The sequence below is a fragment of the Protopterus annectens genome, chromosome 12.part0, assembly GCF_019279795.1.
Source record: "Protopterus annectens isolate FY-2018-M chromosome 12.part0, PAN1.0, whole genome shotgun sequence".
NCBI lineage: Eukaryota > Metazoa > Chordata > Ceratodontiformes > Protopteridae > Protopterus > Protopterus annectens.
This window is the reverse complement of record NC_056746.1, coordinates 531,444,889-531,469,530: the sequence shown is the minus strand read 5'-3', so window position 1 is coordinate 531,469,530 and position 24,642 is coordinate 531,444,889. Positions and strand designations below refer to the sequence as shown.

The 24,642-nt window shown below is 45.0% G+C and overlaps 1 protein-coding gene across 6 annotated transcripts in view; it reads left to right on the top strand.

Annotated features, from left to right (window-relative positions):
* SUN1 (Sad1 and UNC84 domain containing 1) overlaps positions 1-24,642 on the top strand; it is a 2,891,160-nt gene that overhangs the window by 2,784,424 nt on the left and 82,094 nt on the right. The window lies entirely within an intron of this gene.

The window sequence follows — 24,642 nt, the reverse complement described above, 5'->3', positions numbered from 1 at the left end:
TACTGACTCAGTATAAATCGTTACCCTTTTTTGTGCACCGAGGAGGCACGCTCGGGTCAGGGCAATGAGGTTTGCTGCTTGTGCAGAATAGGTGACGGGGAGCCCTTTTGCCTCCAGAATGGTGGTCTCCGTAGTCACTGCGTACCCTACCGGAGTCTTCCCAGCCTCATTCTTTTTGGCTGAGCCATCCACGAAGAGTACTAACTCAGCATTAGGAATAGGGACATCTGTTAGGTCTGGGCGTGGGAGTACTGTATCATGTATACTTTCCAGGCAGACATGTGGGGTCCCATTTTCTGGGGTGGGCATTAATGTTGCTGGGTTTAAGACGGTACACCTTTTTATTGTCATATGTGGTTGGGACAGCAAAACAGTCATACACGACAAGTGTCTACTAGGGGACAGGAAGGTTATTTTGTCTTGTAATAGTATGGTCGCCACCGAGTGCGGGACCCGCAGTGTTAGGGGGTGAAACAAAACTATCGTCGCTGAGGCCTGGACTGCCATGGCCGCTGCTACGACTGCCTGGACACAATGGGGAAGAGCTCTTGCCACCGGGTCCAGTCTTGAGGAATAAAAGGCAATGGGCCTTTGTTTGTTTCTATGTTTTTGCGTTAGGACCAATGTCATATATCCCCCCTTACAGTCAACCATTTGAGTAAACGGTTTTGAGTAGTTGGGGAATCCCAGCACCGAGGATCCGGCGATAAGTTGGTTAGTTCGGGTAAAGGCTTGTATGGCCTTATTCATCCACTGTACCGCATCTTTTGCTGCCATAGGGGTGTCGTAAATGAGGGCGATCAGTGGCCCTACTTCCAGGATGGACATCATGTCCTGCTAGTTTGAGGGAATGGGGACTTTAAGGATTGCCTCCTTCCTTGTGTTTTCCAATTGTCTCCCATTTTGCGAGATTAGGTATCCCAGGTATTTAACCTGTGGTCACCATAGCTGCAGTTTGTCCTTGTTTACCTTGTGTCCTTGTTCCGCCAAAAAGGCCAGCAGGTCCAAGGTGTCCTTTTGACAGCGTTCCCGAGTTGAGGCCGCCAGGAGAATGTCATTCACATACAGTAGGATTTGGCTTCCCTGTGCAGGTGTAAATTGGGATAAATTTGCCGCTATTTCTTGGGAAAAAATAGTTGGGCTCTCGCAATAACCCTGCGGGAGTCTGGTGTAGGTGTATCTTTTTCCTCGGTAGGTGAATGCAAACCAAAAACGGCTCTTCTCGTGCAGAGGAATGGAAAAGAAAGCATTGCTGATATCTATGACAGTGAAAAACTCGCCTTCGGGCTGCAAGTTGTTGAGCAACGTGTGAGGGTCAGGGACGACCGGTGCTCGGGGGACCACCGCGGCATTCACCACTTGCAAATCCTGCACCATTCTCCATGAGCCATCCTGTTTTCTAACTGGGAATAGGGGTGTATTGCAGGGTGAGTCTGGGCACTCTACAAGGATCCCTGCAGTCTTTAGCTGCTGGATGACTGGTGCAATACCTTCCTCAGCATTTTTGCTTAAGGTGTATTGATGTTTTCGGGGCCTAAAGCCCGATTTTGGGGTTATTTGGGCTGCGCCAGCAGTCTTCATTAATCCCACATCCCCTTTCCCTTGTGACCACAGTGAAGGGGGGCAGGCTCTGTAGAGCCTCCTCTTCTTTCTGACTTAAGAGAATTTGTCAATTTGTCTCCCTCCTTCTTCCGGAGGTGAACGGCAGGTTTTGCCTGTGTTAACCAGTTCATCCGTTGCATTTGTACCCCCTTGTTTTTCAGTTGGCTTTCTGACAATGTTCCACAGGGTTATCTTTTTTCCTAGATCGACCCACTTTACCCCAGTTGTCTTTGTTATTGAAACGTGGGGATCATAGCTTGATCTGTATAATCGCTGCATGTCTTTTGGCAGCGAACAGGTTGCCACAGCATTACCCTCTGAATCCCAGAACATGTCATTTATCGTTATCTTGTTACCTTGCTGCTTGAAAAATGCTTTTTCAAACTCCTTGTCCGGGCCTGGTACTTTCCTAAAGTACATGGTACAGTGTAATTGGGGGTGGTGTTGTCAGCGGTTTTTCCTTGAACTTACTGCATGCAAGGTTAGTTAATTCTTTTTTTTATGCTTCCCTGACCTGTGGTCACTAAGTCTTGACTATACCAGTAGTAAAGTTTTCCCGCCCCTTCAACCACCAACTCAGTCATCAGTCTCTTGGCTTCGATCCTCTTGATAGTGGGGGACCACTGCTATATCAAAAAGGTGCATTAGATCCCTGTCCAGAAGGTTCACAGGGCAGACTTTTGAAATAATGGCTTGGCACCTATGTATTTTATCCGTAACTGGGTCAATGAACAGCAGGGGGTGGGAGAGGGGCTCCTTGTACAATTTGCCATTTGCTGCTTTTACATAGACATATTCGTCTGATGCAGAATTGGGTGGCAATTCTGCTGGGCCGAGTAAGGTGCGAGAGGCTCCTGAATCGCACAAGAATTTAACCTCCCGCCCTTCCACCAAGAATGTTATCATGGCCCTTTGATCCATGCTTAGGACATCAGTGGTGGCCAGGCTAGCAAGGTTAATAACTTCGATCCCTGTCTCTTTAACATCTTTGCATTTCCTGTCTTCATTCTCACTACCCTCAGTGTCGCCACATTGGCAGACCTCCTCCCAGGAGTTTTTCTCCCAACCCTCATCATCCCTCCCACAGTCGCAGCAATCTTTTCCTTCATTTTCTCCTTTCATTTCGGCACCATCATATAGTCATGTCGACGTGGCCCTGGGTTCAGGCGACTGTTGCCGTTGAGGGCCCCAACGCCTACTTTCACAGTCGGCTGAGAAGTGCCCTCGCTTACCACATTTAAAACACTCCTCTCTTTTGACCCTTCCTTCATAGTCTTCGGAGTGACCATCCGCATTTTGGCAGGTGTCACTGTCTCCCCTCCTTCCCCGTCCTCAACCCCGTGGGGCCTGAACCAAAAAGAGACCGCCATCCTCACTCACAAATACTTGACCTCGCTGTTTCTTTTTTTTTTAATTGAAGTGGCATTCTGCATGCCGTGCGTACTCAGAGGGATTGGATTCGGCTTGTTTGGTGGTCAACCATATGTTTTGTAATAAAACTACTGATGGGTGCCCTACAACCCTTCAAAAATGCGTTTTTTTAACTGTTGTTCATAGGGGCTGTCATCCTTTTGATCCTGGGGGACTGGAATACCACAGTGATTATTAAAAGTTTCGGTGAGGCGTGAAATGTAGTTATTAACCGTTTCGCCATCGAGTTGGGTACATTGGTTAATGACTGTCCAGTCGGCTCTCGGGCGCCATTTGTCAGTGATACGTTGTAATAATTCTTGGACATTCGTATTCAGGGCACCTGAATCATGATCTAGAGGGGCGCCATCTGCATTTCTTGCCATCCAATTGCCACATATGTGCCAATCGGGGCCCAGAATCTGCCGAACTACTTGTTCAACCTCGACCCCATTCAAGTTATAGCTAAGACACATGCCAATCAAATCTTCAGAGAATTTTCGACAATTTATCTTTGGGTGTGGGTTTCCCTCCGTTGCCCTTTTTATGTCTTCGTGGGCCCACGGTCTATATACCAACAGGGTAGCCTGTTGTCCGTCCTGTCCTGCCAGTGGGTTAGGGACTTGTATCAGAGGCAATGTCTCTGATACATCTGTTTCTTTTACAGCCCATTGTCCTTGTCCCACCGGACCTTAGTTGCATTGGTTGTGTAACCTGCTGCAAGATTATCCGTGGGTCCGCGGGAAGACTCGGCGGGGCCATGGAAGGTCCCGCATCGGTCGGGGGCCCTGGTTGGTATTGTGGAGGGGACTCCCGTGGGAGCATCTGTTGTTGTTGGCCACTAATTAAAATATGTGGAGCTGATGGTCGTGTTGGATAGCCGCACGTATTATTGTCGTCCCCTTTATCTAAAAACAGCTTGGGTCCTCGGGGAGGGACTTTCTCCAGTAGTTGTTTATGCTCTTGTCTTAATTTGTTTGCTCGTTTGTTGGCTTCTTCAAGCCAACGTTGAGCTTGCGGGAACCCCAATTGTTTTTGTTTTTTAATTCTCATTCCTGCATCTGTTTTTATGTCTCGAAGTAATTTGACACGAGTCCTTTTCCAATGTACAGTTGAAGTCATGTCTTCCTTTCCATTTTTTTAAAAACTTGACATTATTAATATTCAATTTCTGCATATACTGTGAATCTGCATTTAAAACTGGTTCAGTTTTTGAACAATTACAACCCATCCTTCCGTATTTTTACTTGCACAAGTCCTAGTCCCTCCTAAAGGAGAATTTGTTTTTTATTTACGGGTCTTATTTCAAAATGACCTACGCCCTATTGATAATCCCTTAGATCTTACCTGAAGCAGGAGCAACCCACCGTTGTTCGTAAACCGTCCCCCGGACGGGGATCAAGGAGCAGCTAGCCTCTTTTCTACGACAGGATGGGTCAGAGGTCTCACCAAAATTCGCGGTTCCCCGAAGTCTGATACTCGTACGAGTGGAGGTTTCCGGTCCGAAGGACCAAAATGTTAAAATGAAATGAGTCTCTTGTGCTTTAGCAAGATTCCTTTATTTACTTGTGCAAGGAGACAATAGCATTTAAAGCAAAAGAATGTCTACCTGATAGACTTTAAGGATCAGCTTTTATACACTGCTTTGCACTCAACATGCAGGATGTTGATCAACTTTAACAAGGTCAACTGTCAACTTTGTGGTGCACAGCTAAGCAACTTTTAATTCCTGTTAAGTCTTAGCAAACATGAACTTTCATCACACATTTTACCCACATAACAGGTGTCAGACACAAACTGTCCTGCTTTAAGCTAACATGACCTATAACAAATGTCAGGCACAAACGGTTCTGCTTCAGTCAGCCGTGGTTACACCCTAGCCTTGCATATTCATGCATTTCTGCACGTAGCTTATTGCAACAGACAAATAAGATGTTTGCAGATTAATTGTTATTACAAGGACAGATTTGTGTGTAGTATAAAAGATGATGCTGTGAGACAGATTTTGCTTTATGACAGTGATTTAACTTTGAATAAGGCCATTGAGATTTGTCAGATATATGAGCTTACAGAAAAGCACACAAGTATGCTTACAAATGAGAACAGCTGTAGAAGACACAGTGACAAAGCTCATGTTGATAGTATGCAGCACGTGGTTAAAAGAAACAGGCCCAAGCACATGGCAGCAAGTGCAACTCCTGCAGCACTCACTGGTGGACCCCAGAGCTTTCTAGAAAATTCCAGAGTTTGCACAGTCTCAGTGAAGCATAAGAGAGAGTCAGCAAACTCAAAGCATTGGCCCCAACTCAGTTTCCCTGCCAACTGTCATAATTGTGGTGGAAGTCATGAATCTAAAAAGGAAAAATGTTTAGCTTTTGGTCAGCAGTGCCAGAAATGTAATAAATGGAATCATTTCAAAAGATTTTGTAAATCAAAAGGCCCACATTCTTTCATTAAAAAGGAACATTTTAAGAAACTAATTGATCAATTAGAAAGCCATGACATACCGTCGAAGGCTACTCTTTATGTTGATGGTATGTCAGTGCTTCATGAAACAGTCAATGCAATAGATTTAAGGGCAAAGAATGAAGTATTTTTTACTGTCTGGATAAATAGTAAACCCATGGAGTTCATAGTTGATACAGGTTCAAAGTGCAATAGTATATCTGCAGAAACATTTGCTAGAGTGTGTAAAGGTGAAAGGCTTGATTAGGCAAGATGTGCGAAGCTTGTGGCTTACAGAGGTGAAGAAAATCAAACCAAAGGCTCAGTAGTGCTTTGATGTTACTCTGCTGGAAGAAGTTACGACTTGTTATTCTATGATGTCAAGAGGCACATCCAGTCATTATTAGGGCTCAGAGACAGTTTGAAAATGGGACTGCTTTCATTTAATAAGGAAGTCCATCATTTTAGCTTAAAAGACCACTACTCTAATTTTGCTCAGTATATTTTTATCTGCCTATGCTGATCTGTTTGAAGACAAGCTAGGCAAACTTCCAGTTGTGTACTCCATGAAGGTAGACCCAGAGGTCAGTCCAGTTATCAAGCCAGCATGTAAAGTTCCAATAACCATGCAGGACAGAGTTGGAGCCGAGTCAGATAAAATGGTGCGACAAGGTGTGATTTGCCTGGTTGAAACTCCAACTGAATGGGTATCTTCCATGGTGGTAGCTTTCAAGAAAAGCTCAAAAAGCTCAAATGACATCAGAATTTGTAGTGATCCATGAGACTGAACAAAGCACTGAAAATACCTTCTCATCCAATGCGCACAGTCGAAGTCACAGCCTTGATGCCAAATGCCACTAATTTTTCCACCTGCTGAAAGAGGTGGGATTGGGAGACAGGTACACCACCTTAATGATGTTGTGAAGATTGTCCAGGAATGGTGGATGACCTGGGGCATTGTCTAGGAGAAGCAGGATCTTGAGAGGCAGGTTTTTGTTGTGGCATTACTTTTCCATCTCAAGTGAAAAGGAATGGAAAAAGCAATCTCCAGAAAGAGGTTTTGTCATCCATGTTTACAGTTAGACTTGCACACAACAGCAAGTGAAGCTTTGACAACACCCTTGAGGGCCCTCTTTTTTGGAATGGTATAACATAGGTTTAATTTTGCAGTTATGAGCAGCATTTCTGCTTAATGGGAGTGTAAATCTCACCTTTGATGCTTTAATCTCAGGCATTGACTTTTCTTCTTTCACAGTGTATATACATTCAGGCATCTTCTTCCAATACAACCCTGTCTCATCAGCTTTGAAAATCTACTCTGGTAGGTAATGTCCATCATCAATAATTGCCAACACTACCTTGGGAAACTCCTCTGCCACTACTATTTCTGCACTGGCAGCCTCTCCACCCACCTTTATATTGTGCAAGTTTGAGCGAGCCTTAAATCTATGGAACCAGTCATGGCTAGCTGTAAATGTTTCTTTGCCAGCACTATCACGGTCGCCGTTTTTTCTTTAAGTCTTCAAAGAGACTTTTGGCCTTCTGCTGAATTAAGACTTATAGGTACTCTGTGCTGATACTAATCTTCCACACACACACACACACACACACACACACACACACACACACACACACACACAATAGTTTTTCTCCATTTCTTCCATCACCACACTTCATCTCTTACTAGTTATCGTTGCACGTATTGGTACAGAGCCTTTCACGTTGCATAATACGTTCTTTGTCTTTTACAATTGTTGAAACAGTTGGATTCCTGCCAAGAGAACTTGCTATGTTTGCAGTTTTCTCACCTGAGGAGTTTGACTTTATATTGTCCACCTTAGTTTCCATGGTAATACTGTGGTGCTTCTTGCATTCATAATCACTATTACTGGCTTCTTTCTCATGCTTTGGAGGCATGTTGGGGTACTTCTGCATTAAGGTTGCAAAAATAACCCCTGCACAGTGACAATAATAATTACTAATAATTGCAGAATACAGTGGAATAGACTGCAGTGAAAAAGGACTTTATTGCAATAGTGGATACATGCTGATCGAGGGACAGTTTGTTGTCCACTCCACCAAAAAACTCTTGCAAGTACAACAAGGGTGCAAGGCCAAATAAACAGAAATCGCAAAAACAAAACCTGGCCAGCACTCCACATTGGCAATTAAATGCACTTTATTCTACTTTCCATAGATTGTCCACACAGGTTCCTAGGTCCCTAACTACTGAACTAACTTTCCAGGGGTGTGGTGGTGTTTGGATGGCTACAGAGGACATCATGCTTGCCAAAGGAGAATGTTATGCACTTTTTGGCATTTAATTTGTCCATGGTTATGACAGCAGCTATTTGTTTGTTGAAGGCCCTCTTGGAAGATCTTAGTGCCCTCTGGAGAGTTTGATGGTGCCAATTTTACAATCAGCTGCAGACTTATTCAGCTACAAACACTTTACATTAGCTTTGACCTCTGAGGAGTAAATGCCAAAGAGGAGTAGCCCAAGGACTGGACCCTGGAATACACTATTAGTGACTGGTCTTTTGTAGGAAGTAGAGCAGTGTACCCTAATTTCTTGGGTTCTGTTTTGTGGCCCAGTTTGCTGTCTAGTGAGTTACAAAGGAGGTGACATTTACATGGGAGAGTTTATCAACAATGCCCAAGTGTGGGATGGTGTTGAACACCTTTGCAAGGTCTAGATATGTGGTGTGTACAGATTTTCCTTCATCCATTGTTTCAGTAACCTTTTCAAAGAAGTCAACCATGTTAAGCAGACAGGATGCACTCATGACAAAACTGACCTGGCTTGGGTCAAGTTTGTCTGTTACCTATGTCCTTATTTGTTAATTCCATAGTGATCATCTCCTTAGCCTTACAGGTCTTGCTGGTCAGACGTCTTATGGGTTTATAATTACCCAGGTCTGTTGATATCCCACCTTTATGCAGAGAGATAACTGTTGCTGTTTGGAAACTGATATTCAGTAGCCTCTGTAGAGGGTTTGACAGGTTTTATTTCAGGCTGGTCAATAGGCAGTGTGGTATATGTTATCTGATCCCATTGAAGCAGTGTTCTTGGCCTTGGAAAGTACTTTTTAGACATGTTTTTGGAAGATCTGGGGATGGTAGATGTGGATATATGATCTGGGAGTGTAAGGGGGACACTCCATGTTGCAACCTGTTTGCTTCCCCATTCAGCACAAAGTTAAACTAAATACCCAATGTCTTCTCCATCTAGCTTCAACCTGTGGGTTATCGAATCAAGTCTGACCTGACACCTGCCAAATCCCCTCAATCTTTCAACACGACAGGCTCTGCCTCCCTTATCAACAATCCCCTGTTCCTCAACCAACCCTTCAGATCTAGTTTAATGCCATTCCTGTCGGCAACTTGATCTTCCTCTGCTTTGGGTATCCTTTATTGAGTAGCGTTTGTGTAGAGTTTTTTGATCTTTACTGGTTTCTGTTACACTAGTTAGTGCATGTAGTGTAGTGTGCTACTGTGTAGGTAGGTAGGTTAGCTTTGTGTGTGTGTATTTATTGTATGTATTTGGCTTCCCTCCCTTTTTGCATATAGCTTTCTTCCCTTTTTCTGGGTCTTAGTCTTAGAGTAGTGTAGTGTAGGTTTATTTTTTCGGCTTGTTGTAGTGTAGTTAGTTAGGGCGATTTAATCTCAGCGGTTTCTGGTTGCATATCCCACACAAGTCCCAACATTCTGGTCGACAGCCTGAGCAGGAACATTTTGCTTCCTCATGGTTGGTCCCTAAATCCGAGAGCTGCAGCTCAGATTTTCCAGCGCTGGGACACTCCATGTTGCAACCTGTTTGCTTCCCCATTCAGCACGTAGTGCAGCAGCTAAATTACACCTCACACTATTTGCTTGGCCCACAAGACTTCTATACGCTTATCCTCTGGTTCCTCAAATCGTGAAATTTCTTCAGAATGCAGCCCGGATCCCATTCTGGATTTCATTTCTCATCCAAGGGATCTGGATCCTCCCAGTCTACAGTCCAAGTTAATTGCATGGTTTCTCCAGTTCCCTTGATGGTCAGGAATCCCAAGCTTTCTGATGCTGTTTGTACATATCTTGTATTCATCTCGAAAGCATTTATCTAGGAAAGTGTGTTCCAGTAATTGTAAATGTTTTATGCTATGGGCAGAATCTCAAAGGCTTGAGCCTTTTTCCACTCCTTTAAGAGTCCGTTCTAGATTTTCTTTCTGAGTTGCTTCATTTCGTTGGCAACTATTTGTAACTTTCATGTCAGTAGGGATAATGTTTTTCTGGCTGCTCTCAAGATTTCCAAGGCTTTTCTCAAAGGTATATTTTTCGTGTGTCCCCGATTACAGGAATCTGGTCCATCCTTGGGATTTACCTTTTGTGTTGCAAGTCCTTTCAGGGCCTCCAGTTGAACCTTCAGCTACTTCAGACTTGAAGTTGTCATGTTCAAAGACCTTATTTTTGGTGACTGTTACTTCATCAAAGAGGGTTTTGGAGTTGCTCTTCTGCTCCTTATTTGGTTTTCCACAAAGATAGCTTTGGAGAATAATCCCAATAGCTCCATTCACCTTCCTGTGTTTTTTCACAATTTCGCCAATAAGGTTGAATATCTTCTGCATTGTTTGGATGTGCATAGGCAGTTATGATTTTAGTTGAACAGGACCGAGGCCTTTAGAAAAATCCAGTCAATTATTTGTTTCCTTTTCAAGATCTAGGTTGGCCACACCTGTGTCGAAAGTGACTATCCAAGTGACTGTCAGATTACATTTCTTCTGCATGTACCTTGAGGGGCAAGACCCTGACAAGCAAACCTGAAGGTCATTTTACCCCAGTTTTGGCTTCTTCCATTGCTTTCTTTTCTAGAGTATCCTTGAGTGAAGTTTGTTCTGCGGCTACTTGAATGGGCCACCATACCTTTGTTTCTCATTACAAGCCTGGATATTCATGCAAGAGTCTGGGCTTCCTATGGCTCCAGCATGTCGTGGAATATCCTTCCTTAATTCCTCCCAAGGATTTTTATGTGGCTGGGGGTACTCTGTCCCACAGGTTGAAGCCAAGCAGAAAAGACTACATCAGTTGCGAAACTTGTATATTTATCATAATGATAGATCCATGTTTTCTGTCTCTGTCTGGTTCAGCTTTCCCCTCTTCTGCTCCTGCCCTGGTTATTTATGGCAAACTTCCTTATCTGAGATGACTGGGCAATGGAGGTCAACCTCTCCTTATTCTTGGAGTCCCTTGTTGTGTTTTGTTTTTTTTTGTGGGGGAAGCCTTGTAGCTTATAACTTGTGATGTCCTTCTGTTCCTATGTTGCAGTATTCATACTATGGGATTTCCCACCTCAGGCGACTCAACATCAGCTCCTATACAAAAGCTTAAGCCTGGCTGTTGTAGGTGCATAGGACGTCACATGCAGGGGCCATAAACCAGGGACTATAAATCTGACATCGGTGCGCACAGACCTCAGAACTTTTCAGCCGTCGATGACGTTAATTTCAACCGCTTCGCTCCTACGACCGAAGACTTCTAAAGATAAGTACCCTGTTGGGGATTTTCTCTTATGTACGCTTGAGCTTGGTTGCTGTAAATTCCCTTTTTAGCCAATGTCTGAGAAAAAGAGCAAATGTAATTGCAGGCGTCTGGTAGCACACAAAGACTCTCATGACCAGTGTGTGTTTTGCTTAGGTAAGGAGCATGACCATAAGGTCTGCCCCATTTGTCAGTATTTTGTGCCAAAAACCCTACGCAGCCAGTTGGCTGCACTAAACTTGAAAATTAAAGACTAAAACGCCTCACTCTTAGGATGGATCCCAAGTTGGCCACCCAAGCCAAACAACCGAGGAAGAAGAACAAGGTTTCCAGGCCTTCCCCCAATGCCGCTCCGTCATCAGATGTCCCGCCGACTACCGATATAGGGGCCGAGGGACACCCAATTACGCCATCAGCTTTGACGGTTCCTCTGGAAGAGGCCATTACTGCAGCCACAGAAAGCATGTCTGTGGAGTTAATCCAGATGCCAGCCACAACCGACGTCAAGTGGGAACCATCACTTAGTTGGCCGACCAAGACTTCTCCTGCTCCAGCCCAGGCTTCTGTCTCTAAGTCTACCCCTAAGCCCATGCTAACAAAGAAAAAACAAAAGCTTAAACACTTGAGCCCTTTATCTCAAGGAACTCCAGATTGGCAGTTGTTTATTAACTCCTTAATGCAGGCCTTTATGGCCCTTAGGCCCATAGGCCCTGTACCTACCAACATTCCTGTGCAGAGTCCCAGGCCAACCTGTACTTCCTCCCTACCTTTACCCACTGTTCATCAGGGAGAAGAAGCAGAACAGCTAGATCAGTCCTACTCCTCTTCAGAGGAATCTGTTTCTTATGTCTCTCAGATTGCTTCCCCTGTGGATTATTACTCCCCAGATGAGGAATGTATTGAAGGAGATTCCTGACCAGAGAATATTACCTTTGGGGAATCTATTTAAAAAATGAGAGAGTAATTCAAGTGGGATAGTGCCTTAATGTCAGATACCCAGAAAATATATTTTGAACTTCTGCAACTTGAGTCATCATCCCCTTCAGCTATTCCTCCTGTGCTTCTAGCTGTCCTGGATGCCTTTAACTCAGTCTCCAAGAACCCAGATTCACAACCTCCTGCCCTAAAAGGCCAGATAGGTATTTAGAAAGTACCTGATGACCAGAAATTTCTGGGGAAACCTCCCCTGGCTGACCCAGCAGTTATTGCTGTCTCTCCAGACAGACAAGTCTAGCAGTTTGCTTCACTTTTGCCAACAGATAAAGACAGCAAAACCATGGATAGAATGGGTAAGAAGGTATACACCACCTCTACCCTGGCCTTCAGGGCTATCAATTACCAAACCCACATGGTTAAATACACCCTGGACCTTGTCTCCCAGGCTTCTACCTTGCTGGCTTCTACCCCTATCTGTCCAACCAAAGCTGACATTGCATCAAAACTGACTCTAGCTACACAAGTAGCCAGACACACTTATCAAGTGCAGTTACGATGCAGCAGAGGCCTCAGCCAGGTCTGCTGCCTCTGCATCTGCCTTGCACAGCAACTCATGTCTTTACCTACAACCTCTACCAGAGGATTTTAAATCCAGGATCATGGATGCTCCTCTGGACCACAATCTTTTATCTGGAAAAAACTCAGCAGAACTTTTCAAAAACATACAGGAAAAAAGCAAAGAACTGCAGGACATTAAGCATCTGCTGGTGTCCCCTTTCCCTAGCTATTACAGGAACTGCCCAACAAAAACATCCTTTGTCAGGATTCCTTTAGTGTCACATCCTTCCTCCTCTAGACCACATAGGGCATCCAGGAGACAGCCTTACTCCAGACCCCCCCCAACTCTCTCAGCCCCCAGCCAAACAGCCCTTTCCAGACAGAGGGGGCCCCTCTTCAGCATGACTGTCCTGCTCAACTGCCTCTGTCTGCCCGCCTTACCTACTGCCTTCCCATCTGGAAAACCATTACAACAGATCGTTGGGTTATTTCCATCATCCAAAGAGGATATTTTCTATACTGGAAGGAAAAAACAAAAATAATTCCTTTCCCTCCAAAAAAAATCCTCTTCATCTGTTCCCTCTCATTCTGAAAGAATTCCTGATTCAAGGAAGCATAGAACCAGTTCCCTCAGGACAGGAAGGACAAGGCTTCTATTCCTTTCTTTTCTTAATTCCAAAAAATGATGGCCCTTGGAGATCAATCCTGGACTTATCTGAACCTGTTCCTAAAGGTTCCTTCCTTCAGGATGCTCTCCCTTTAAACTCTCCTACCCCTCATCCCCTCCAAAGCCTTCATGGTCACTCTGGACCTAAAGCATGCTTACCTGCACATTCCTATCAGGCCATCCCAAAGGAGGTTTCTGCACTTCACTGGCCATGCTTCACACTTTAAGTTTACAGCCTTGCCCTTTGGCTTATCTATGGCTCCCAGAGTTTTTACAAAGTGCTTGGCCCCAGCCATTGCCTATTGCAGAACCAAGGGAGTCCAGATCTACCCCTACCTGGGCAACATTCTCATTCTGCCAGAATGAGTCCACCCTACAAACCCATCTCAAGTTCACAGTGTCTCTCCTCCACAACTTGGGATTCACCCTAAACCTTCAGAAATCCTCTCTTCTTCAACAGTACAAAGTAGTCCTAGGCTGCAGAATCAGGACAGACCTGATGAGATCCTTTCTCCCACCGGACAAAGTGCAGCCTCTCTCCACCCATTTTCAAAGCCTACTTTTAGTATCTCACCTATCTGCAAGACAGTTTTCTGCAAGTTCTTGGTCTCATGGCTGTCACTGTTCCCGTGCTCCAATTGGCAAGATTACACATGAGAAAATTCCAATGCTACCTAAAGAATGTGTGGTCTCAGGGCCAACAACCACTAGACAAACTTATCCCCCTTCTGCCTTGCTTGAAAACAAAAGTGGTGGCTTTAGCAAATTTTATAGAACCAGAGCATTCCTCTGCAACTCCCCCCACCACTCAATCCATGCACACAGATGCATCAAACCTAGGGTGGCGGGCAACGTTACAGGATTTCAAGGTAAAGCAGCGTTGGACCCCTGCCCAGCAAAAGTTCCACATCAGTGTCGGGGAAATGACTGTGGTCTTGCTGGTCTAAAAACTTTTCTTCCCATTTCGTAACCAGGGCTGCTCCACATTGTGACAGACAACACAACTGTCATATGGTACCACAACAAACTAAAAGGGACAAAGGCATACCAGTTGTGCCAGATAACCCTACAAATATGGAATCTGGCAGCCAACCACAACCTTTTCCTGCAGGCCTCTTGCATCCCCCTCAGGAAAACAAACAAGTGGACTTGCTCAGCAGAACATCCTCTCTACAACACTAATGGATGTTGCACAGGGATACCTTCCTAGACATCATCCACCAGTGGGGCACACCTCAAGTGGATCTGTTTGCCCTCCCCCAGAACAGACAACTAAACACATTCTGCACCAGGGATTACACTCCTTTAGCGTGGAGAGTGAATGCCTTCAGCTTTCCATGTAAGAGAATGTTTTTGTACGCTTTCCCTCCCTTCCCTCCAATACAAAAGGTCCTTCTGAAAATCAAGAAGGGACCACCAAAAATCTTGCTGGTGATTCCCTGTTTGCCAAGGCAACACTGGTTTCCCCTTCTTCATTCCCTAGCCAAGGGCAATCACCACAAGATGGGCCTACTAATGCAACAAAAGGATCTCTTATTCACCCCCAGCTGTTTTTGCTGCAACTAACTCTTTGGGTGATCAACTTCTGCTCCCTTTCGGACAGCACTACTCAGACGATGTGCTTTCAGTCCTAAGGGAGGCCAGGAAACCAACTACTAGAAAAAAACTATTTGTCTAAATGGCAGAAATTCTCAAAATGGTGTTTTCTTAAGGACAGGGACCCCTTTCAGGCGGATCCCTCACTTGTCCTTACCTATATGTGTGAGCTCATTAAGGAAGAACTAGCATATTCTTCATTGAAAGTCCACCTTTCTGCCATTTCAGCCTGCTTGCCTTTACAGCCACCACTGCTTCCCAGACTGGATGTTAAACTTTTCCTGAGAGGGGTCCTACATATCAGACTACCAAGATAACCCATCCCTCCTCCCTGGGACCTCAATTTCATGCTGGAAAAAACTTGCCTTAACTCCTTTTGAGCCAGCCAGCACAGCTTCTCTATGACTGTGCACATGGAAAACCATTCTTTTAGTGGCCATTGCCTCCATTAAAAGAGTGTCTGAACTACAGGCCCTCATGGCCTGTCTTCCTTACACCACCTTCTACGATGACAGGGTGACCTTGCGCACATGCCCTTCATTCATGCCCGGAGTGGTGAACGAACTATCCTTAAATCACTCCATTCACCTACCTACCTTCTTCCCCTCTCCAACTAATACTGCAGAGAGGATCCTTCATTCCCTAGATGTGCACAGGCAACTGAGATTCTACTTAGACAAAACTAAGTCCTTCAGAAAATCTGACCAACTCTTTATCTCCTTTCATACCAGGGCTCTGGGTAAGGCAGTCTCCAAACCAACCATTTCCTGTTGGATCAGGAAATCCATTCTCTTCTGCTCTTCACATCATGGTAAACCATTGCCTCAAGGAGTTAGGGCTCATTCCACTAGAGGCATGGCTACCTCCAAGGCCTTTCTTAGAGGGCTGGACACAGCCTCCATCATGGAAGCAGCTACCTGGTCTACGGTTCACACTTTCACTAAACACTACAAGCTAGACCAGGTCTCCAGGGCCAGAACAGGATTTGCCAGGGCGATCCTGCAGGGATTCTTGGAATCCTCTACCTCTGCCCCCTCCCTGCACTCCTCCTAGCTGTGGTACTCTTCCCCCAGTACAAGTACTGCAACATAAGAATAGGAGGACATTGAATAGTTGCCCAAAATCTTAACAAAACCACAGATGTCCTTCTCTTCCATGTTGCAGTATTCCTTCCCACCCTCCATACCCCCTTTTTCCATCTCTACCAGATAGTTGGTCTTTGACCTCTGTATCCACTCCCTACAGGCTAATCTGTACAGCCCTTCAGAGACATTTGCTTCTTATCCTCAACTTGTTCTTCTGTACACCTTATCCTGGACTTCAAGTTCTGAGGTCTGTGCATGCAGACATCACATTTATGGTCCCTGGTTTATGGCTGTGAGTGTGACGTCCCATGCACTGATAACAGCCAGGCTTAAGCTTTTGTATAGAAGCAGACGTCGGGTCACCTGACGCGGGAAATCCCACAGTATGAATACTGCAACATGGAAGAGAAGGACATCTATAGTTATGGTAAGATTTTACACAACTGTTCTTTGGATGGGGCAAACCTGAGGAGGAGGGGATTTGTGGGTAAGGGAGGCAGAGCCTGTTGGGTTGGAAGTCTGAAGGATTTGGCCAGTGTTAGGTCCGTGTCAGATCCAATAACCCACAGGTTGAACCAGACTGAGACAGACAGCACGGATCTGTTGTTATGATAAATACATAACTTTCTTGTATTCACTGATGGACTTGTACGCAGGCTCTGAGTATGTAATATCATTTACTGTTGGCTCTCTGCAGTACTGGTCATTGTTTCTGAGATTTCTAACATAGTTAAAGAAGGCTTATATGGCTGACTTTTGCCTATGTTGCTTTTATGGTAGTCTTTTTGCCTGTGTGGCAATTTTTACTTCATATCTAGCATTTTGGTTGACTTGATCAGGGACCAGAGTTTCTTGTTAAGCTTAGCAAGAGCATTCTTGACATGTTCATAGTTAAATCTATTAGTGCATGCAGTGAGTTTTTTCTTTTATTGTAAAGCCTTTTTTTATTTGGATTCCGCCATAGGGGCTTATTTTTAAATTTGGCATTGTATTTGCTTTGAGGGAGGGCAGATGCATCTGTTTACACGTGCATGAATCTGTCAGTACGTTATTCTGCATATAGAGTGGGGTCATAAGGTTGGAAGGGGATGTTGAATTTAGACAGGCCATCACTCAGTTTTCGTAGATTAATCTTCACATAATCTCTGAATTTTGAGGTATTTGAGGTTACTTATGGCTTATGGTGCATTTGACTGATTTATGGCCCAATTTGTAAGGGGGAGAGAGTCACAGCTGTTAGGAACAGTGCTGTCCCATACTAATGAAGACTGAATCCCAGATTTTGTCTCTCCTAGTTGTGGTGTAGATCGACTTGTCCAGAGAGTTTGTAGTTATGAAGTCTAGAAATCTCTGGGCATACATGTTTGGGGGGGGGTGTAGAAGTCTTCCAGTTAATGGAGGGATAGTTGACGTCACCTAGGATAATGGTGTTTGGTCTAATTCATAGAGACTTCATACTAGTAAAGTGGGATGGGTGGGACAAGGGTACATGAAAGGCATCCTGTAGTTAGCTATGATATAAGAGGTTTTGTTAGTGGTCAGTTGTATGTGGGGGAGTTCCAGGTTGTTCTGTCTGTTGATCATGAAGGAGATATTTTGTTTTATAAGTATAGAGAGACTGCCTTCATCTAGTACAGTGAGCCTGAACCCCATGGTAGATGTTGAAACCCTGCTCTGTGGGGGTACTCAAAATGATCTTAAACCAGGTCTTTCTGATGATACATATTTATTGACGCACTCTAGAGTCAGTAATTTTTTGTTGTTGTTGAGGTTCCTAGCTTTGAGCAGCAATACCTTCATATTTGGATTTTGCTTTAATTTGGAATTTGTTGAAGGCTGACTGTGCCTAAAAAGGCACTATGGACGTGGGACGAGGTTTTGCTAATATACAACAGCCTTGTGGAGATGGGTGCATGTCAATTGGCAAAGCAATTAGGGCCGTCTTCCATCTCCTTCCACGCTGATATGTAATTGACCCCCCCACCCCCACCTTGAATGACACTAGAAGCTATGCTAATTACTGAAGTCAGTAATCTTTTGTTTATATTGAAGTATCATTTTCTGTAGTGTAAAATGCTCCTCAGAACTAGGTTCATACCTGTCCCGGTCACATATTCCAAGAGCTCCAGCTGAGGTGTATTTTGTGAGCAGTGTTGATGTTGCAAGCATAACAAGCTTTAAACACCAGTGAACCCTGTGATCCCTGGGGACCGCCAACTGCAGCAAGTTATTTTATCTTGATATTTCGTAGTATTCTTGTAAAACCAACAAAAGCTAGCACAGCAATCTTGTACACTTAATAAACCAGGTGGGTAATAACTCTTATGTATATCTCCTTTAAAATTCAAAGATGTAACAGTGTTTTATCAAGTAGCAGGCTTCACAATTCCATTAAATATTTTATCACTGTCAAACTGCCCATAGCTTAGTTAAATCCAGCTGGTGGACACACACCACCACTAAAATTAACAACGTATCCAGATGTTCTTCGTGTATCACTGCTGCAGTCATCACCTGTAGGTTATCCCTGCTGTGGTAGCCCTCAGCCGCCCTGAATACCAGAGTCAATGTTTTTCTGTGTCGGCTGCAGTCGCTTGCTATCTGACGTCAGGTTGCCAGTGCTATAAAGAAAGGCAGCCGACGCCATTACATCTGTCTTTCTTGCCGTGGAGCCCGTAGCAGAAGCAGTTCACAAGTGTGTCAGTCAGTCACTACCAGAGTTTGAATTACAGCTGAAAACATCTAAATCTAAGTACCCCGTTGGGGATCCTTTTATCTTGCACTAACCAATGTCCAAAAAAGTTAACAATTGTCTCGCCTGTGGAAAGCAGATCCCACACTGAGACTTCCATTAATACTGCGTCACTTGTTTAGGCCCAGACCATGACGTCCCTCATTGCCAGTTCTGTGCCCTCTTTAACGCGAGAACCATTCGTCGTATAGCTCTTATTGTAGACCGGTATTTTCGTCTTCAGTCTTCGCTTTCCGAAATGGCATCCGTCAGCCAACAATCCATTGCCATTCCGAACAAATGTAGAGATAACGATAGACAGACCACACAAGGCTAACCCTTCCGATGACTCTACCGCTAAGTAGGTCGTTAGTTTTCCGGAATTCTTTGAGGCACTTTCGTGGCCCCTGATGCCCGATACAATATCTACGTTGGCCTCTACCGAGATCCTTTCGGAGTCCGGTGTGCTGCAGAAAACTTCTTAGTCTTCCGAGCCGTTGGTTGTCTCTGCCTCGGTTGGGTCCGGAACCGCAACACAGGCACTGGCTTCCGAGGAGGCCTTTCACACTACCGAATCTAGACAAAAAAACACCATCTTCTCATCTGACTACTGTTTCTCTCAGACCAATAGATACTCTTAGGCCTAGAAGCCAGACCACTCCTAGAAAATCTACCTCTAGCCACCATCTTACTCCTGCCCCACCTCCCCAAGCCCAAATGCTTAAAATGGCGGAGGATCTTATCTCCCTTATCAGGGGCAGTCAGGCCACAACTTCTAAAAGGAAAAGACACCCTTCTCCTGAAATACTGGCAGAACAGTATTCTGAGGAATCTGATTATTCAGATTTTGAAGAGGAACAACCACCTCTGACTGTTTGAGGATTCAGATGCAGAGGAATCCATTCCTTCTGCCGCCCCACCAGAAGACCTTTCCTTGTGGGAAGCCCTTCACACCCTCGGGGAACATTTTCACTGGGAATCCCAGGACTTCCCTCAGAGAGTTTCTAGACCTGCCCCAGCACCGACCCTTGGCCATCCTCCCTATCTTAGAGGTGGTAGATGTTTTCCATGAATCCAGCTTAGCCCCTGATGCCCTACCTCCTGTTCCCAGTAAACCTGATGGGTATTACAGGGTTCCTTATTCTCAGAAATACCTATACAGAAACCCTGCTGCAGACCTGGAGGTCATTACACAGGGACCTAAAGGAGCCAAGGCCAGTTCTGCTAAGAATCCTATTCCTTCTGACAAGGATTCCAGAGCTCTGGACAGATGGGATAAAAAAGTATACACCTCTGCAACCTTAGTTATCAGAGCACTCGACTGTCAGTTCCATATGTTAAAATATCAACACCACACTTTGGAACTATTAAAGCAAAATATTTCAACCTTTCCTGACTCTGCCAATTCGAAAGAGTTAGCAGATTTACTGCACTCTACTTGTCAAGTGGCCAAGCATTCAGTACACTGTGGATATGACGCCCTAGAAACCTCAAGCAGGGCAGCAGTGTCAGGATCGGTCATTAGGAGACATGCAAGGTTGAAGGAACAACCTCTCCCTGATCATGTCAAGTCTAAATTAATTGATGCACCCTTGGATAAAGATTGCCTGTTTGGGGTAAAAGCAGAAGAGGTGCTTAAAAAGATGGAAGACAAAGCAAAATCTATGCAAACATTGAAAGATTTCTTTCAGGTACAACCTCCGAGGTTCAGTAGGAATTTTCCCTCTAAGCATCGGTCCTTTCCTGCACCTAGCAGTCAGGGGAAGACCTCCCAGGCCCCTATCCCAGGGGTAGCAGAGAACCAAACAGTGGACCACTTCCATCCCAAAGGCAGGGAGTTCTAAGACATCCCTCTATGCCAAAAACTCTCTGACTCCCTCTCCCCCCTCTGCCCTCCTGTCACTCACCAAAAGTTAGGAGGAAGGCTCTCCCTCTACAAAGAAAGGTTACAAAGGACGAATGGGTCTTAAAGATAATTTTTCAGGGATACAAATTCTCTTTCAACAAACTCCCAATTCCAAGAGGGTACCCAGACTTGCCTCCAAATCAGTGGGCAGAGGCACTGAAACAAGTCCAAACTCTCTCACAAGGGACAGTAAAACCTGTCCCCCTCAGATCAAACAGGCAAAGGACTTTATTCCAGACTATTCCTTGTTCCCAGAAAAAGGGCACTTGGCGGCCCCATCCTGGATCTATCCATTTTGAACACCTCCCTGGTGGTCCCCAAATTCAAAATACTAACTTTACAGCAGCTGCTGCCTATGCTGGCAAAAAATGCCTGGTTAGTGACCCTAGACCTAAAAGATGCCTACCACGTCATCTCCATAAGGGAATCCTGCAGGAAATTCCTGCGCTTCAGAGCAGGCTCACTACACTTTTTTTCTCTGCTCTACCCATTGGCTTATCTACTGCTCCCAGGGTATTCACCATATGCTTAGCCCTGGCCATAGCATTTTGCAGACAGAGAAATATACATATTTACCCTTATCTGGATGACTGCCTCATTCAGGCAGAGTGCAAAGAACAGCTGTTGCAGGACCTCTTCTTTGTCAAAACCCTCCTAATCTTCTTGGGGTTCACCATCAACGAAAGGAAATCAAAGCAAACGCCCTCCAGGAAAATAATTTTCTTGGGAGCACTGCTGGACACAGCATCCCAAATGGCCTTCCTATCCCCAGAAAAGCCGAGCTTCCTGTCTCTCTACTTTACCCAGCTGGCTTCCAGACGTCACCTCACTGCGAGGACGTTCCTGCAAGCCTTGGAGTACACAGCATCTTGCATTCTTCTAATTCCTGTGGACAGGCTTCACATGAGAAAGCTTCAGTGGTATTTAAAGAACCTTTGGTGTCAGCACACTCAGCCTTTAGAGACCGCTCTCCCTCTGATCCTCTGTATAAGGGCTGTGTTTCTTGGGTGGGAGGAAGCCTATGCCAAGAACAATGGTCTTCCCTTCATCCTCCACCCAACCGGGCAGATCATTACCACAGACACCTCAGACATAGCTTGGGGCGCTCACCTAGAAGGCAGGTGCACCCAAGGTCTTTGGGTTGCCCAGCACCTTCCCTTGCACATTAACCAGAAGGAAATGATGGCAGTACAACAGGCTCTGACATCCTTCAAACCCCATCTCAAGCCAGGGGTTCTCCTAATAAAAACGGACAACCCCACAGTAATGTGGTATATCAACAAGCAGGGAGTGACCCAATCTTACCCTCTGAGCAGGCTAGCCATGAACCTCTGGCTGACGGCCTCTTCCATGGGAATACACCTGATTGCCCCATACCTGCCAGGGGTCAACAGCACCCTGGCAGACCACTTAAGCAGAAACTTACTGGACCCCCACTAATGACAGCTCCACAGAAAAATCTTTTTACAAATCACTCAGGTGTGGTGGACCCCAGAGGTGGATCTCTCTGCTTCGCATCTCAACCATCAGCTGAAAAAATTCTGGACCAGGGAGTATCACCACCTAGCATGGAAGGTGGATGCCTTGACCTTCCCCTGGAGCACACACCCTCTTTGTGTACGCTTTCCCTCCTTTGCCTCTTATTCCCAAAGTACTGATCAGAATAAGGGAGGAGAGACCAAAGGCTATCCTCCTTGCTCTAGATTGGCCCAGACAACATTGGTAACCCTTACTGCACAGCCTGACCTTACAGGCTCCCAGGCAATTTCCCCTGATCTCAAACCTCTTAACTCAGGTGGGGGAGGGATGCTGCACCCAGATTTACAGACTCTCAAACTATCAGCATAGCTAATACTCTCAAGGCAAACAAGGGGCCCCTGTTAAGCAAATAGGTCCTAGACATTATCATAGAGGCCAGAAGGCCCAGTACCAGAAAATCTTACACAGGAAAATGGAAAAGATTCTGCTCATGGAGCCAGTCCGGAGGGGCAATACTTCACAACCTTCCATCCCTCTTATCCTGGACTACCTAGCAGAACTACTTAGTAGTGGCCTCTCCTTCTCCTCTATTAAAATCCACGCCTCAGCCATTTCAGCTCATTTTGATACAGAGCAGTCCCTGTTCTCCCATCCTTTGATTGAACAATTTCTCAGAAGGGCTTCTAATATGAGACCTCCCAGAAGGCCACCCACTCCAGCCTGGGACCTGAATTATGTTTTGGAAAAACTTACTTTACCACTCTTTGAACCTGCTGCTTCAGCAAAACTAAGTACTTCTCCTGGAAGACTGCTTTTCTTCTAGTTATCATCTCAGCCAGAAGGGTTTCAGAACTTTAGGCACTGATGGCCATTGAGCCCTTCATCATCTTCCTTGCAGAGAGGGTCTCCCTGAGGACTAATCCCTCCTTTATGCCCAAGGTGGTATCTAATGCAACTCTAAACCAGGCAATACATCTACCCACCTTTCCTAACCCTCAAAACAAGGGGGAAAGAATTCTGCACTTACTAAACGTGCACAGACAGCTCAGATACTATCTGGACCATACTAAGCCCTTCAGGAAAACAGACCAACTACTTGTCAGCTTTGCCCCAGGGACAGAGGGGGGAAGCCCATTTCCAAATAAACCATCTCCAAATGGATATCACACTGTATCCATTTCTGCTACACATTGCATGGGAACCCCCCCCCCCCATGTCTGTTCGAACCCATTCCACTAGGGCAGCCTCCACTTCCACAGCATTTCTCAGAGGAGTTCTCACCAGAGACATCCTGGAAGCTGCTATGTGGACTTCTGTCCATGCCTTTACCAGGCATTACAACCTACTTTTATTTTGTAAGGCTAGGGCAGGTTTGCCTCTGTAGTTCTGCAGGGCATGCTGACCCGTTCCTTGGTCTCTTGCTAATCCTACCGCCCCTTTCCTCAGCTTTGGGAATCCTCCCACAGGTGATGACTGCAACACAATGAAACATGAAGTACTTAGTACAGTTGTGTACACTTACCATAAATGTAGATGTTCGAGTGTATTCACTGTTGCAGTCCTGGTTTCCCACCCTCCTTCCCCTTATATCTTCTTTCTTTAGGGAGACATAAGTTGCTAATGGTGGCCTTTAGCCACCAGAACCACTTTACCATATTTACTGGAGCCTCTGACTGGTTAGGGCAAGAAAAACTGATGTAATGGCATCAGCTGCCTTCCTTTATAGCACTGATGACCTGACGTCAGACCGCAAGCGACGGCAGCCGACGCAGAAAAACATTGACTCTGGTATTCACGCCAGCTGAGGGCTACCACAGCAGGGATAACCCACAGGTGATGACTCCAACAGTGAATACACTCAAACATCTACATTTATGCTAAGTGTACATAACTATACTTTTTAAGTACCTGCAATACATCATCCTTGACTGTGTGTGGGGACCCCACAAAAGCTGCTGCTGGTTGGGGAAAAATGAGGAGAAAAAAATGTATCCGTTTCCTGGTTACGCTCTTTAACAAACGGGGCTGTGATATGATCGGTTAGGATAAAGCTGATAATGAACATGGCCAAGATACGCACTAGAGTGGTCAACAGCCCAGAGTGAATGATTTCAATGCATACTTTGGATTTTAAGAAGAGTTGATGCTTCTGATCTTCAAGAATGTTATTCTCTTTCAGGGAATTTTATAAATGCTGGCAGAACCAGATGCTATAACTCGCAACTTCTTTGTTCAAGAATTCTGGGCAAATGCAAAAATAATAGCAGAATAAAGGCTCAAAATCAGAAACACGTTTTAAATATTACTCTAATTCACTTAAAAAGTTAATAGAATAACACCTTTTGAATCAACATGCATTTTTGGACAATAAGAAATATGAAACTCTGATGTCTGGATTTATTGACTTGTCTGTAATCCTGAATGATTTACCAGCAGATCAAACTACACGAAGGACAGAGAAAAATGATGAGCAATATTAGGAAAGGTCTGTGAAATCAGAGACTGTGACAAGTTTGCATTACTCCTCTATGAGGTAAATAAAAGTGAAAGCACTTGGTGGATTTTGGTTGAGTTTTATGTTTTTACAATAAAAAAGCTTCAAAACAAGATTGAGTAGCTCTTGCACTTTAAAGAGGCTAACTGTCTACTTTCAATTTTGCTTCCGGGTCCTGTTTTCCTGAGCTTGGGTGCTTTGTGGTATTTGTTG